This window comes from Orcinus orca, chromosome 3 (assembly GCF_937001465.1).
Source record: "Orcinus orca chromosome 3, mOrcOrc1.1, whole genome shotgun sequence".
NCBI classification, from domain to species: domain Eukaryota; kingdom Metazoa; phylum Chordata; class Mammalia; order Artiodactyla; family Delphinidae; genus Orcinus; species Orcinus orca.
In genome coordinates, this window is record NC_064561.1 from 5,629,167 (window position 1) to 5,643,861 (window position 14,695).

A 14,695-nucleotide genomic window follows, 5' to 3' on the forward strand; every position below is an offset into this window, starting at 1 on the left:
AGTAGAGTTCCTTGTGCTATACAGTAGGTCCTTGTTGACTATCTATTATATATATAACAGTGTATATGTTAATCCTAACCTGCTAATTTATCCCTCCCCACCTTTCCCCTTTGGTAACCATACATTTCTTTTCTATATCCGTGGAGTCTGTTTCTGTTTTGCAAGTAAGTTCATTTATATCATTTTTTTTAGATTCCACATATAAGTGATATCATATGATATTTGTCTTTCTCTGTCTGCCTTACTTCACTTAGTATGATAATCTCTAGGTCCATCCGTGTTACTGAAAATGGCTTTATTTCATTCTTTTTTATGGCTGAGTAATATTTCATTGTGTATATATATCACATCTTCTTTATCCATTCATCTGTCAATGGACATTTAGGTTGTTTCCGTGTCTTGGCTATTGTAAATAGTGCTGCTGTGAACATTGGGGTGCATGTATCTTTTCGAATTACGGTTTTCTCCAGATATATGCCAAGAGTGGGATTGCTGGATCATATGGTAGTTCTATTTTTAGTTTCTTAAGGAATCTCCATACTGTTCTCCATGGTGGGTGCACCAATTCACATTCCCACCAGCAGTATAGGGGGTTCCTTCTTCCACAGGGAAGGGCATCTTGACTGAGATGAGGGTGAGGGGAAAGGACCAGGAGAAGGGGACACTGATGCTGGGCTCTGCTTTGAGCATGTTGAGTTTGGGGAGCCAGAGGAACAATCCAGGGGAGACAGCAGGGGCTCTGGACATTTGGGATGGGAACTGAAGAGAGATTTGTGCCGGGAACATGTCTGGAGGTGTCAGGACAGTGGTGGAGACTGGTGCCGTGTGGATGGGTGAAGTTGTCCAGAGAGGATGAGACAGTCAAGAACAGCCCTGCGGCCCATGTGTGTCCTGACTCTAGATGGTCCTCTGAAGTCCCCTCCTCACCTCGAAATAGCTCGTGATCTGAACCAGCTGGGATGGGTCTAGCATCCTAATTCTGGTGCCTCTGTGGCTTTGGGGGGTGCTACTCTTCTGGGGGGCTCAGGTTAGGCCAGAGATGGGCTGCAGCTTCCCAGAGTCCCCAGGTATGTGGCTTTGCTGGGGCTGCCATAACAAAGTACCCCAGACTGATGGACTTAAACAACAGACATCTCTCACAGTTTTGGAGAATTAGAAGTCAGAGACCGAGGTGTCAGCAGGGTTGGTTCCTTCTGAACCTTCTCTCCTTGGCTTGTAGGCGGCTGTCGTCTCCCTGTGTCCTCACATGGCCCCCCTCTGGGTGTGTCTGTGTCCTGATCTCTTCTTATAGGGACACCAGTCACTTGAATTAGGACCCACCCCTCTGACCTCATTTTAACTGAATTGCCTCTTTAAATGTCCTTTCTCCAAAAGCACTCACATTCTGAGTTACTGGGGGTGTTTAGTCCATTCAAGCTGCTATAACAAAGTACCATAGGAACTTCCCTGGTGGTCCAGTGGTAAAGAATCCGCCTTCCAGTGTAGGGGATGAGGGTTCGATCCCTGGTCGGGGAACTAAGATCCCACATGCCACGGGGCAACTAAGCCCATTCCACAACTAGAGAGAGAAGCCCCGCATGCCACAACTAGAGAGAAGCCCGCGCACCGCAGTGAAGAGCCCGTGCGCCCCAATGAAAAATCCCACATGCCACAACGAAGACCCAACGCAGCCAAAAAAAAAAAAAAAAGTCTAGAGTTGTACAACCGTCACTGCAATCAAGTTTTAGAACATTTTCATCACCCCCCCCCAAATTCCCTCAAGCTCATTGCAGCCGCTTCCCTCTCCCCCAACCCTGCCACACCTGCCACCTACCCTGCTTTCCTCTACAGATTTGTCTTTTGCAGGGGTATTTCATATAAGCAGAATCATATAAAATATAATCTTTTATATCTGGCTTCTATCACTTAGCAACTTGTTGAGGTTCCTCCATATTGCAACATGGATCAGTACCTTGTTCCTTCTTACTGTAAAGTAACAGAAACAACGGAAATTTATTTCTTGCACTTCTGCAAGCCAGAAGTCCAAGATAAGGGTTCTGGAGAAGGCCCTTTTCTGGGTTACAGACTGCTGACTTGGTGGAAAGAGGACAGGAGAGCTCTCTGGGATCTCTCTTATAAGGGCACTAATCCCATTCATGAGGGCTCCACTGTCATGACCTAATTCCCTCCCAAAGGCCCCATCTGATACCATCACATTAGGGGTTACAGTTTCAGTGTATGAACTGGATTGTGGGGGGACACAAACCTTCAGTTCACTGCATGGGGATTAGAACTTCAACATGCGAATTCGGAAGGGAGGGGGCCACAGTTCAATCCATAACACCAGGGAAGATATTTTCAGCATGGTGAGGCAGTGAAGGACATAGGCCTGGAGTCAGACCACCTGGCTCGAATTCCCATTTCTTCCAATTCCTAGATTTGAGAGGAAGAGACCTGGCTTTTCCAAGCTTTGGCTCCTTCATGAGTTCCCCACTGTTTCTGTAACTGATTACCATAAACCTGGTGGCTTAAACCAACACGCATTTATTATCTTACAAGTCTGGAGGTCAGAAGTCTGAAATGGGTTCTACTGGGCTGAAACCAAGGTCAGCTGGGCTGAGTTCCTTTCTGGAGGCTCTGAGGAGAACCTGTTTCCTGGCCTTTTCCAACTTCGAGAGGCCACTTGCATTTCTTGGCTTGTGGCCCCTTCCTCCACCTTCAAAGCCAGCAATGGCTGGCTGAATCTTTCTCATCCTGCATCACTCTGACCTCTGCCTCCATTACCCCATCTCCCTCTCTGACTCTGACCTTCCTGCTGCCATCGTGTAAGGATCTCGTGACAGCATTGGGCCCCCCCTGGGTAATCCAGGATCATTTCCCATCTCAAGATCATATCTGCAAAGCCCCTTTTCTATGATTAGGTTGTTTGTGGATATTGAGCTGTATGAGTTGTTTGTATATTTTGGAGATTAATCCCTTGTCGGTTGCATCGTTTGCAAGTATGTTCTCCCATTCTGTAGGTTGTCTTTTCATTTTGTTTATGGTTCCCTTTGCTGTGCAAAAGCTTTTAAGTTTAATTAGGTCCCATTTCCTCATTTTAATTTTTATTTCCATTATCCTAGGAGAGTGGTCCAAAAAGACATTGCTGCTATTTATGTCATAGCGTGTCCTCCCTATGCTTTCCTCTAGGAATTTTATAGTATCCAGTCTTACATTTAGGTCTTTAATCCATCGTGAGTTTATTTTTGTGTATGGTGTTAGGGAATGTTCTAATTTCATTCTTTTACATGTAGCTGTTCAGTTTTCCCAGCACCACTTACTGAAGAGACTCTCTCTTTTCTCCATTGTATATTCTTGCCTCCTTTGTCGTCGATTAATTGACCATAGGTGCGTGGGTTAAAGCCCATTTTCTATGTAAGGTGACACATTCACAGGTTCCAGGGATTAGTACACATACCTCTTTGGAGGGGAATAGACATTATTTTGCCAATCACAGCTCCCTCCCAAGTTCAGGGGCTGAGCCAGTAGGAGCCTCTCCATGAATTACGGTTGTTACTAGGATGATCAGCTGGTCATGACTGATGTTCTGACTATTTGTACCTGGAACTTCAGCACCTCGAGGGTAGGTCTCCATTGTTGAATCAATGGCTTCTTCCTTCTGGAGAAACAGGTCTCGGGATGTCAGCACCACGGACAGCGAGGGCGCTATCCAAGGTACTGCTTAAGCCCACCCCTCTCTACCTCCCCCTCCGAGCCCCCGACATCCCTGCCCCTTCCAGATTCGGGGGGGCACATTAAGCTGAAAATTCAGCCCAAGTGTGCCCCCTGTTGACATCTCCACCCTAACTGCCTTCCACTCCACCCTCACTTGCCCCTCAATTCCATTAGCATTTCTTCTGTTACTCAACTCTCCATAGATTCCTGCCTTGGAGCCCTTTGTAGCTGAAATGTTTGTTCTCAAATACCCCGCCTTCAGATTGTCTGAAGCTACTGTTTAAAACATTTTCCCCACTCCCACTGCCCCGTTTTCTTGCCTTTTATTTATTATTTTTTTAAAATTTTTATTTATTTATTTTTGGCTGCTTTGGGTCTTCGTTGTTGCGCGCAGGCTTTCTCTAGCTGTGGTGAGTGAGGGCTACTCTTCGTTGCGGTGCGCGGGCTTCTCATTGCGGTGGCTTCTCTTGTTGCAGAGCACGGGCTCTAGGCGCGCGGGCTTCAGTAGTTGTAGCACACAGGCTCAGTAGTTGTAGCTTGTGGACTCTAGAGCACAGGCTCAGTAGTTGTGTGGCACGGGTTTAGTTGCTCCGCGGCGTGTGGGATCTTCCCGGACCAGGGCTCGAATCCGTGTCCCCTGCATTGGCAGGCGGGTTCTTAACCACTGTGCCACCAGGAAAGTCCCTTTCTTGCCTTTTAATCATGCTCGCTAACCACAGTTGCTTCACTTGTTTATCATCTGTCTCTTTGAGACATGACCAAATATAAGTTCCAGCACTGGAAGAACCTTTGTGTAGAAGAGCTTCTGGCCTATAGTAGGTGCTCGGTAATGTTTGTCAAATGAGGTCAAGCTCTGAAGGTAAAGCAAAGATACCTGTGATGTCTCCCACTCTCTAGGAATCTCGAGACCCCCCACCCTGAAGCCACATAATGTCCTCTTTCCCTTAAGCACATATGAGCACCACCAATAGCAATAACAATAATAATTCATTTTTGGAGAGATTGCCATATATCAGGCCTCATGCTGATGCATGCATATTCTCTCTCTGGATTCTCACAATAGTTCTATGGAGGACATATTATTATTATTATCCCATTTCATAGAAGAGATAACTGAGGCTCAAAGAAGGGGTTAAGTGACACAGTGGCTAAGAGATGCAGCCAGGATTCATATTCATTAGCCTACCCATCACCCTATGCTATCTCCCTGGGAAGTGGATTTATTGAGGTTTCCATGCTAGGCTGCATTCCTGTGGACAGCACTTGATCCTCAGGAAAGAAATCTTCCGTGGATCTAGAAGGAGCCCCCTGGTCACCCAGCATCAATGTCTCCTACCTTCTCTCACTGATGCTGGGAAGGCTGGGACCCCTGGCACCTTGGAGTTGGAATGGAGCTTGTTATGGGATGAATCGCATCCCCCCCCAAATTCATATATTGAAATCCTCACCCCCAGTACCTCAGAATGGGACTTTATTTGGAGATAGGGTCGCTAAGAGATAATAAAGTTAAAAGGAGGTAATTCAGATGGGTCCTAATCCACTATGACTGGTGTCCTTATAAAAGGGGGAATTTGAATCCAGACACACATAGAGGGACAGCGATGTGGAGACACAGGGGGAACATCATTCACAAGGCCAAGGAACACCTGAGACTTTAAGAAGCTAGGAGAGAGGCACAGAACAGGTTCTCCCTCACAGCCCTCAGAAGGCACCAACCCTCTTAACACTTCGATCTTGGACTTCTAGCCTCCAGAACTTCTAGCCTCCAGAGACAAGAAAAGTTGTTGTTTAAACTACCCAGTCTGTGGTCCTTTGCTATGGCAGCCCTATTAAACTAATAGAGAGCCCTTGGCTGGACCCAGGTACCATGATGTAGATGGGTTGGTGTAGCATCAGGATAATTTGGATTATGCTAACCTGTGGGCCTGAAACAATACAAAATTAATTTCTCACTCCCAGGACGTATCCATCACAGGTCACCTGGGGATTCTTTCCCATGTGCCACACTCCATGACCCAGGTGATGAAGCAGCAACTATCTGGAATGTTTCAGGTCACCATAGCTGAGGAAACTCTCTGGCGGGCCTCACACCAGCAGTTAAATACTCTGGTCTGGGAATGACACAGCATTTCTGCTCACTTCTTATTGGTCAGGACGAGTCACAGGGTCCTACCCAACCAAGAAGGGGCAGGACAGAACAGCCCTACCATGTTCTCTCAGAAGAGAGAGTATTGGAAACATTTGGTGAACGTTCATGACTAACAGAGTTAGTTGGGCTTTCACTGGAGCTTCAGACTACTTCTCTCTGAGATTTAGCTAATGCTAAGAAATCTTGGGGTTCCAGTGAGGGCCTGGGTTCTGGGTTGAGGGTCTGCCCTGCAGCCCACAGGAGCTGGACAAGAGTGGAGTCAGTGGAAGCTGATGGAGCCAGGCTCACAAGAGGGGTGTGTGTGTGTGTGTGTGTGTGTGTGTGTGTGTGTGTGTGTGTGTGTGTGTATGTGTGTTTCTGGCCAGGTCTCTGGAAATGGCCATATAGAGATCAGACAGGGAAGTGACAACAATGTCTTATCTGGGAAGCTGAGTTAAAAGACCTCTTATACATAGAGTTAAAATATGACCCAGGGCTTCCCTGGTGGCGCAGTGGTTGAGAGTCCGCCTGCCGATGCAGGGGACATGGGTTCGTGCCCCGGTCCGGGAAGATCTCACATGCTGCGGAGCAGCTGGGCCCGTGAGCTATGGCCGCTGAGCCTGCGCGTCCGGAGACTGTGCTCCGCAATGGGAGAGGCTGCAACAGTGAGAGGCCCGCGTACCGCAAAAAAAAAAAAAAAAAATGACCCAGCAATACCACTCCTATGAAAATATATGTCCACCAAAATTTTGTACATGAAATTTCATAGCAGCACTCTTCCTAATAGCCAATCAGATGCCCATCAGTTGATGAGTGGATGAACAGATTGTGGCATATCCATACAATGGAAAATTATTTGGACCTAAAAAATAATGAAGTACTGATACATGTTACAATGTGGATGAAACTTGAAAACATTATGCTAAATGAAAGAAGCCAGATACAAAAGGCCACATACTGTATTATCCCATTTGTATGACTGCTTCCATTAATATGAAATATCTAGAACAGGCAAATCCCTAGAGAAAGACAGATCAGTGGTTGTCAGGGGCTGGTGGGAGGGGGAAATGTGGAATGATTGCTAAGGAACACAGGGTTTCTTTCTGGGGTAATGGAAATGTCCTCTTTTTATCGAAGTATAATTGACAAAATTGTAGGATATTTAAAGTGTCCAATGTGGTGATTTGATAATGGACACAGTGGGAAAGGATGCCTCCCCAACTAGTTCATTAATACATCCATCACCTCACATGTTTACCTTTCCCTGTCTCTCCCTCTCTCTCTCTGTGAGAACACTTAAATTCTACTCTCTTAGTCAATTTCAATTACGCAATACAGTGTTATTAACTGTAGTCACCATGTTATACATTAAATCCTCAGACCTTATTTGTCTTCTAACTGAAAGCTTGTACTCTTTACCAACCTCTCCCTATTTCTCCCACCCCCATTCTTTGGCAACCTCTTTTCTTCTCTCAGTTTCTATGAGTTCTACTTTTTTTTTTTTTATGCTTTGTAGCTATTTTATTTATTTATTTGGCTGTGTTGGGTCTTCGTTTCTGTGCGAGGGCTTTCTCTAGTTGAGGCGAGCAGGGGCCACTCTTCATCGCGGTGCGCGGGCCTCTCACTGTCGCGGCCTCTCTTGCTGCGGAGCACAGGCTCCAGATGCGCAGGCTCAGTGGTTGTGGCTCACGGGCCTAGTTGCTCCGTGGCATGTGGGATCCTCCCAGACCAGGGCTCGAACCGGTGTCCCCTGCATTGGCAGGCAGACTCTCAACCACTGCGCCACCAGGGAAGCCCTATGAGTTCTACTTTTTTCTTTTAGATTCCACGTACAAGTGATTGCAATATTTGTCTTTCTCTGGCTTATTTCACTTAGCAGAATGCCCTCCAGTTTCATCCATGTTGTTGCAAATGACAGAATTTCATTCTTGGGACTTCCCTGGTGGTCCAGTGGTTAAGAATCTGCTTTCCAAAGCAGGGGACACGGGTTCGATCCCTGGTCGGGGAACTAAGATCACACATGCTTCGGGGCAACTAAGCAACTTCTGAACCTTCACACTCTGGAGCCCACAGGCCACAACTAGAGAGAAGCCCACGTGCCACAACGAAGATCCCACGTGCCGCAACTAAGACCCGATTCAGCCAAATAAAAAAATATGTATATTATTATATATTTAATTTTTTTCATTCTTTTTATTATTTAATTTTTTTAAAGATTTTTTTGATGTGGATCATTTTTTAAAGTCTTTACTGAATTTATTACAATATTGCTTCTGTTTTATGTTTTGGTTTTCTGGCCCCAAGGCATGTGGGATCTTAGTTCCTCGACCAGGGATCGAACCCACACCCCCTGCATTGGAAAGGCGAAGTCTGAACCACTGGACCGCCAGGGAAGTTCCCTCATTCTTTTTTTTTTTTTTTTTTTTTGCGGTACGCTGGCCTCTCACCGTTGTGGCCTCTCCCGCTGCGGAGCACAGGCTCCGGACGCGCAGACTCAGTGGCCATGGCTCACGGGCCCAGCCGCTCCGCGGCATGTGGGATCCTCCCGGACCGGGGCACGAACCCGTGTCCCCAGCATCGGCAGGCGGACTCCCAACCACTGCACCACCAGGGAAACCCCTCCCTCATTCTTTTTAAAGGCTGATACTATTCCATCACATATACAGTGGAATGAATATATATATATATATATATATATATATATATATATATATCACGGTTTCTTTACCCATTCACCCATCAAGGAACACTTAGGTTGTCTTCATACCTCGGCTATTGTGAATAATGCTGCTATGAAATAGGAGTGCAAATATCTCTTCTAGATAAGGATTTCATTTCCTTCGGATCCAGAAGTGGGATCACTGGACCATACGATAGTTCTGTTTTTAATTTCTTGTGGAAACTTTATACTATTTTCCATAATGGCTGTACCGATTTACATTCGCACCAGCAGTGCACAAGGTTTCCTGTTTCTCCACATTCTGTGATGGAAATGTTTTCAGATTGACAGTATGATGGCTGCACAACTCTGGGAATACACTAAAACCCACTGAATTGTACACTTTCAGTTGGTGAATTGTATGATATGTGAATTAGATCCAAAGACAGGGCAGGGACCCTTTGGGAGCAGAGGACTTGGTGATTAAAAACAGGGGCCTGGGGGGAATTCCCTGGTGGTCCAGTGGTTAGGACTCCGCACTTCCACTGTAGGGGGCACGGATTCGATCCCTGGTTAGGGAATTAAGATCCCACAAGCTGTGTGGTGCGACCAAAAAGCAAAACAAACACACAAAAAACGGACCTGGACATTTCTCCAAGTTGGGTGGGGAGCTGCCCCTTGCCAGCTGGGGGACTCAGATTCCTCACCTGTGTCTTCTACATAATTTTAGTCCCCAACTCAAAGGGTTGCTTTGTGATTTAAGTTGAATGGAACAGAGCTCCTTACAGGAGGACGCGCATGTGTACGTGTACACACACACACACACACACACACACACACACACACACACACACACACACACCCCTTCTTGGATCAACTCATCTCTTTGCCACCAGGGGGCGGTCCTGCTATAATGTTTGGCCTATGGGTGAGGTTAAGTGTGGAGTCCAAGCTAACCACCTCCTTTTTTTTTTGTACTTTAAGGTAAACAACATTTATTGGGCGGGGGCAGGAGGGTGCTTTTTCTCACTATAAAATGATTACCAGCGTGCTTAGTTAAAAATTTAAAACAGATAAAGCATAAAAATAAAGGTAATATATGTTCATTTGGAAATATATACTCATGATATATGCTCATTAGAACATTCAGAAAACATGGAGTATAAAAAAGGAGCATAAGTCATCTGAATTCTATCGCCCAGAGGTGAACACTGCTAATAGTTTCTTCTCTTTTCCCAGTTTCTTCCTCTATGTTCAGTTTAAATGTCCCAGTTTTGCTTTTATTGAAACTCAGAGCCATGAATGAAAAGACAGATTTGATGATATGGAAACACGCTGAACAAAGACAAAAGGGCCAACAAAGCAGCAGCCTGGAAGGAAATACTTGCAATATAAATGATAGGCAAAAGGGCAATAATTGCTAATGTTTTATTAACTGCTCACTGCATACTGGATACTGTTCTAGGTGTTTTATATACACAACGTAATTTAATCCTCAACCCTGTGAGATGGATACTATTATTATCTCTATTTCACAGATGAGAAACAGAGAGGTTAAGTGACTTGCCCAAGGTCACACAGCCAGTAAACAGCTGAGCTTGATTCAAAGCAGCTTGGCTGTGGGGTCCATACTCCTAACCCCTACATCATCTGGACTGTGTAAGCAAGCTAGAAATACAAATAGCAGAAAAAAGAAAAAGAAGACAGCAACATGCTCTGTCTCACTAGTAATCAGACAAATTTTAGTCCTCATTCTTTAACCTGGCAAACATTAAAAATATTGCAGGCGTCAGGTCTTATGGAGAATTGGATGAATAATAATCATTGCCACACTGTCAGGAGGGGGAAATGTAAATTATTGCAAATTTTTTGGAAGGGAATTTGACTGTGGTCGAACAAAATATTTAAAGCACATCACCTTTGTTCTGGCCACTCTACAGTCAACAACTGATCCCATGAATATACGTTCCCAAGTGTGCTCATCGAAGACTTGCTTGCAATGATGCCATTGCTTGTAAAAGCAAAACATGGAAAACAGTCTTGATGACTGACAATAGGGGCATAGTTAGACAAATCAGGGCACGGCAGACTGTGGGAACGCAGCACAGTCATTAAAAAGAATGAGACAGACCTATATTACTGACATGGAAAAAATCCCTGTGTATATTACTGGTATATTGCTCAATGGGAAAAAAAACACATAACATTGTATACAGTCTGATTGCATTTATATTAAAGAACACGAATGATACACAAGTATGTACGTGCATAAGACGCCCTGGGAATCTATTCCAAACAATTGACAGTAGTTCCCTCTTTGGAAGAAGTGTCAGGGCAACAGTTAAAGGGGGAACTTCTGTATCTTCACTTTTCGTGTTGTTTGACCCTTTTTACAATGAGATTGTACTATTTCAATAATTTTTAAAGCCCCCAGAAAATAACTTGTTAAATATTCCTCTAAAACAGGACTATTCCTCCTCTCCCCTGCCAACATGGCTGCAAAATTATTTAACCAGTCCTTTCCTGCTGGGCATTTAAGTTGGTTCTAACTTTTCACTGTTACAAGTGAAATTGGGATGAATATCCTTGTATGTTCATCTTTCTTTGCCTCTGTGACGATTTCTTTACGCTACTCCCAATTCATTAGTGAAGAAATAAATAGGCAACACGTATTTATTGTTTCTTTGCTTATGCTCTTAGGGAAAATAATGCCAGATGTGGAAATACTGGATTAAAAATAAGTGGTTGGGGAATTCCCTGGCAGTCCAGTGGTTAGGACTCCGTGCTTTCACTGCTGAGGGTACAGGTTCAATCCTGGTCAGGCGAACTAAGTTCCCACAACCTGTGCTGCGCAGCCAAAAACATAAAGAAAAAATTTAAAAATAGTAAAAAATAAGTGGTTTTGTTAAAGTTCTTGATGCATTTTGCCAAGTGTTCTTGGAAAAAATGATCCTCACCACCAGCAGTGGAGGAAAAATTTCACTCCGTAGAACACTTAAAGAGATAGGACAGGATCCCAATTTTAAAATATCCACTGATGAAATTGAAAACCGAATAGCTCACATCCACGTAGTGTATTATGTGCCAGGCTCTGTTTTAAGCCTTTCATAAATCACTTTTTGATTTATTCCTTGCAAGAATCTGACTTTGCCTCTTACTTTAAACTGAGGCAAGGAGGACGGAGTGACTTGGTCAGTGGTCTGAGTTTTTGAGTAAGAAGCCCAGAGTTGAACGTTGAACCTCTAACCAGAATGGCTTAAGGCTCTGTGTTCATGCCTTTTCTAATATCAAGGCAATCTTAACTTTTTTTGCAAATGGTAAGTTAGTAACTATTTTCCCCTTTACGGACCATAGTTTACGTCAGGACTACTCCACTCTGCCCTTGTAACTCGAAAGCAATAAGACAGGATGTCTATGAGTGCACGTGGCTAGGCTCCGATAGAACTTATTTGTGGACACATGAAATTTGAATTTCCTGTAATGTTCAGGTATTGTCAAATAGTCTTCTTTGGATTTTTAAAAAAGTCAAAATCATTCTGAGCTTGCAGGCCATACAAACACATGCAGTGGGCCAGTTTTGGCAAGTGAGACATAGTTTGCCCAACCCTGTTTTATTTTTTATTTTTATTTTTTTTTTTGCGGTACGCGGGCCTCTCACTGTTGTGGCCTCTCCCGTTGCGGAGCACAGGCTCCGGACGCGCAGGCTCAGCGGCCATGGCTCACGGACCCAGCCACTACGCGGCATGTGGGATCCTCCCAGACCCGGGCACGAACCCATGTCCCCTGCATCGGCAGGCGGACTCTCAACCACTGCGCCACCAGGGAAGCCCGACCCTGTTTTATTTTTATTTATTTATTTATTTTTTGAACAGTGGCGCACCCTGCAGGATCTTAGTTGCCTGACCGGGGATCGAACCCAGGCTCAGAAAAGTGAAAGCACGGATTCCTAACCACTGGACCGCCAGGGAGTTCCCAATGCCTACCCCTGTTTTAGATGTTCACATAAATCAAAGATATTAACCCATTGTAATTAATGTTGCAAATATTTTATACCAACTTATTTTATGGCTTTTTGTTTGTTTGTTTGTTTTTGGCCATGCCACACGGCATGTGGGATCTTAATTTCCAGACCAGGGATCGAACCCGCGCCTCCTGCAGTGGAAGTGCGGAGTCTTAACCACTGGACTGCCAGGGAAGTCCCTTATGGCTTCATTTTTTTACTCTTAATTCTTTTATTGATCTGAAATTTATTTTGTCGCATGATGTATGGTAAGGTTTGAACTAAATTTCTTTCCCAAATGGTAAACCAGTTGTCTAAGTTACATCTATCGAATATTCCATCCTTTCCCCACCAATTTGAAATGCCATCTTTATTATGAATTATTATTGAATATTTTAAAAATAAATTATGCTACATTTAAATTTTTTTTTATTTATTTTATTTATTTATTTTTTTTGGCTGCGTTTGGTCTCCGTTGCTGCACGTGGGCTTTCTCTAGTTGTCGCGAGCGGGGGCTACTCTTTGTTGCGGTGCGCGGGCTTCTCATTGTGGTGGCTTCTCGTTGTGGAGCACGGGCTCTAGGCGCGTGGGCTTCAGTAGCTGTGACACGCGACCTCTAGAGCTCAGGCTCAGTAGTTGTGGCGCACGGGCTTAGCTGCTCCGCGGCATGTGGGATCTTCCCGGACCAGGGCTCGAACCCGTGTCTCCTGCATTGGCAGGCGGATTCTTAACCACCGCGCCACCAGAGAAGCCCTATGCTACATTTTGTAGATAAGAAGAGAGATATATAGACAGTTGAAAACTAGAGTCTATTCTTTTCTGTTAATGTTTATTTATTCTTATAATAGTACCACACTATTTACATTGTTGTCATTTTATAGTAGGTTTCATTCTCTTTTCCAAAATTTTATTATGATATTCTTGCCTATTTATTCTCCCAGATATATTCTAGGTCAGTCTTCAAGGTCTTTTCCCAAGTGGCTTCCCCCAAGCCCACTGGAATGTTTATTTGTAAGTTTTTTTTGTTTTGTTTTGTTTTGTTTTTGCGGTACACGGGCCTCTCACTGTTGTGGCCTCTCCCGTTGCGGAGAACAGGCTCCGGACGCGCAGGCTCAGCGGCCATGGTTCACGGGCCCAGCCGCTCCGCGGCATGTGGGATCTTCCTTGACCGGGGCACGAACCCGTGTCCCCTGCATCGGCAGGCGGACTCTCAACCACTGCACCACCAGGGAAGCCCTATTTGTAAGTTTTCTAAACCTATAAGTCAATGCAGAGAATGTCAGCAACCTTATAACATAAAGTCCCCCATTCATGAATAGGTTTTAGTTCTCCATTTAATTCAAGCCCTCTTGAGTTATATCTCACTTGTCCTGCACATTTCTTGTTGGTTTTATCTTAATTTTTATTATTATTGTGAATGAATGTATATTTTTATAAGTTGATCATCTCTGGCATTTGGGAAAGCTATTGAAGGGAGGAGATATGGGGACATATGTATATGTGTAGCTGATTCACTTTGTTATAAAGCAGAAACTAACACACCATTGTAAAGCAATTATTCTCCAATAAAGATGTAAAAAAAACACACACACACAGGCATTTAGGTGATGTAATAATGAACTCCAAATCTGCTCACATTAATCCCTTGGAATAAATTATGGAGAAATCTGGATGACAGTCTTTCTAAAATGTATTACATGGAGTTAACTTTAATAAATTTATATAGCATTAATCCAGGTATGCCTGGAAGGCATTTAAAAAATTTTTTTTAATTAAAGAAAAGCTATTGTTTCATATTTTTATTTTGTAACTGGCCACATTCATTAGTTCTAATAATTTTCAGTTAGCTGTCTGAGTAGACAATCATGTCAGTGGTGGATAGTCTCTGTTTCCTATTAATCGCATGGCATTTCTGATTCCTGCCTTGTTGCGTTGGCTAGCACTGTTAGAAATAAAGCGGAACAATACCGGTGATATTGGCCATCTTCCTTTCTTGTAAATTTTTGTGAGAACTCACCTTGAGCATAGCGTTGGCTTTGATTTCAGAGTTTTTATCAGGAAAGAGTGTTAAATTGACTGACCCTCTGTAATGCGCATTGACAGGCATGGTAGGTAAGCTGGGCTATTGAGATGATGATTGCCATAAGATTTTTCCTTTTCAATTTCTTGATAGGACATATTACATTGATTTTCTAATGCCGAACCAGCCTTGCAA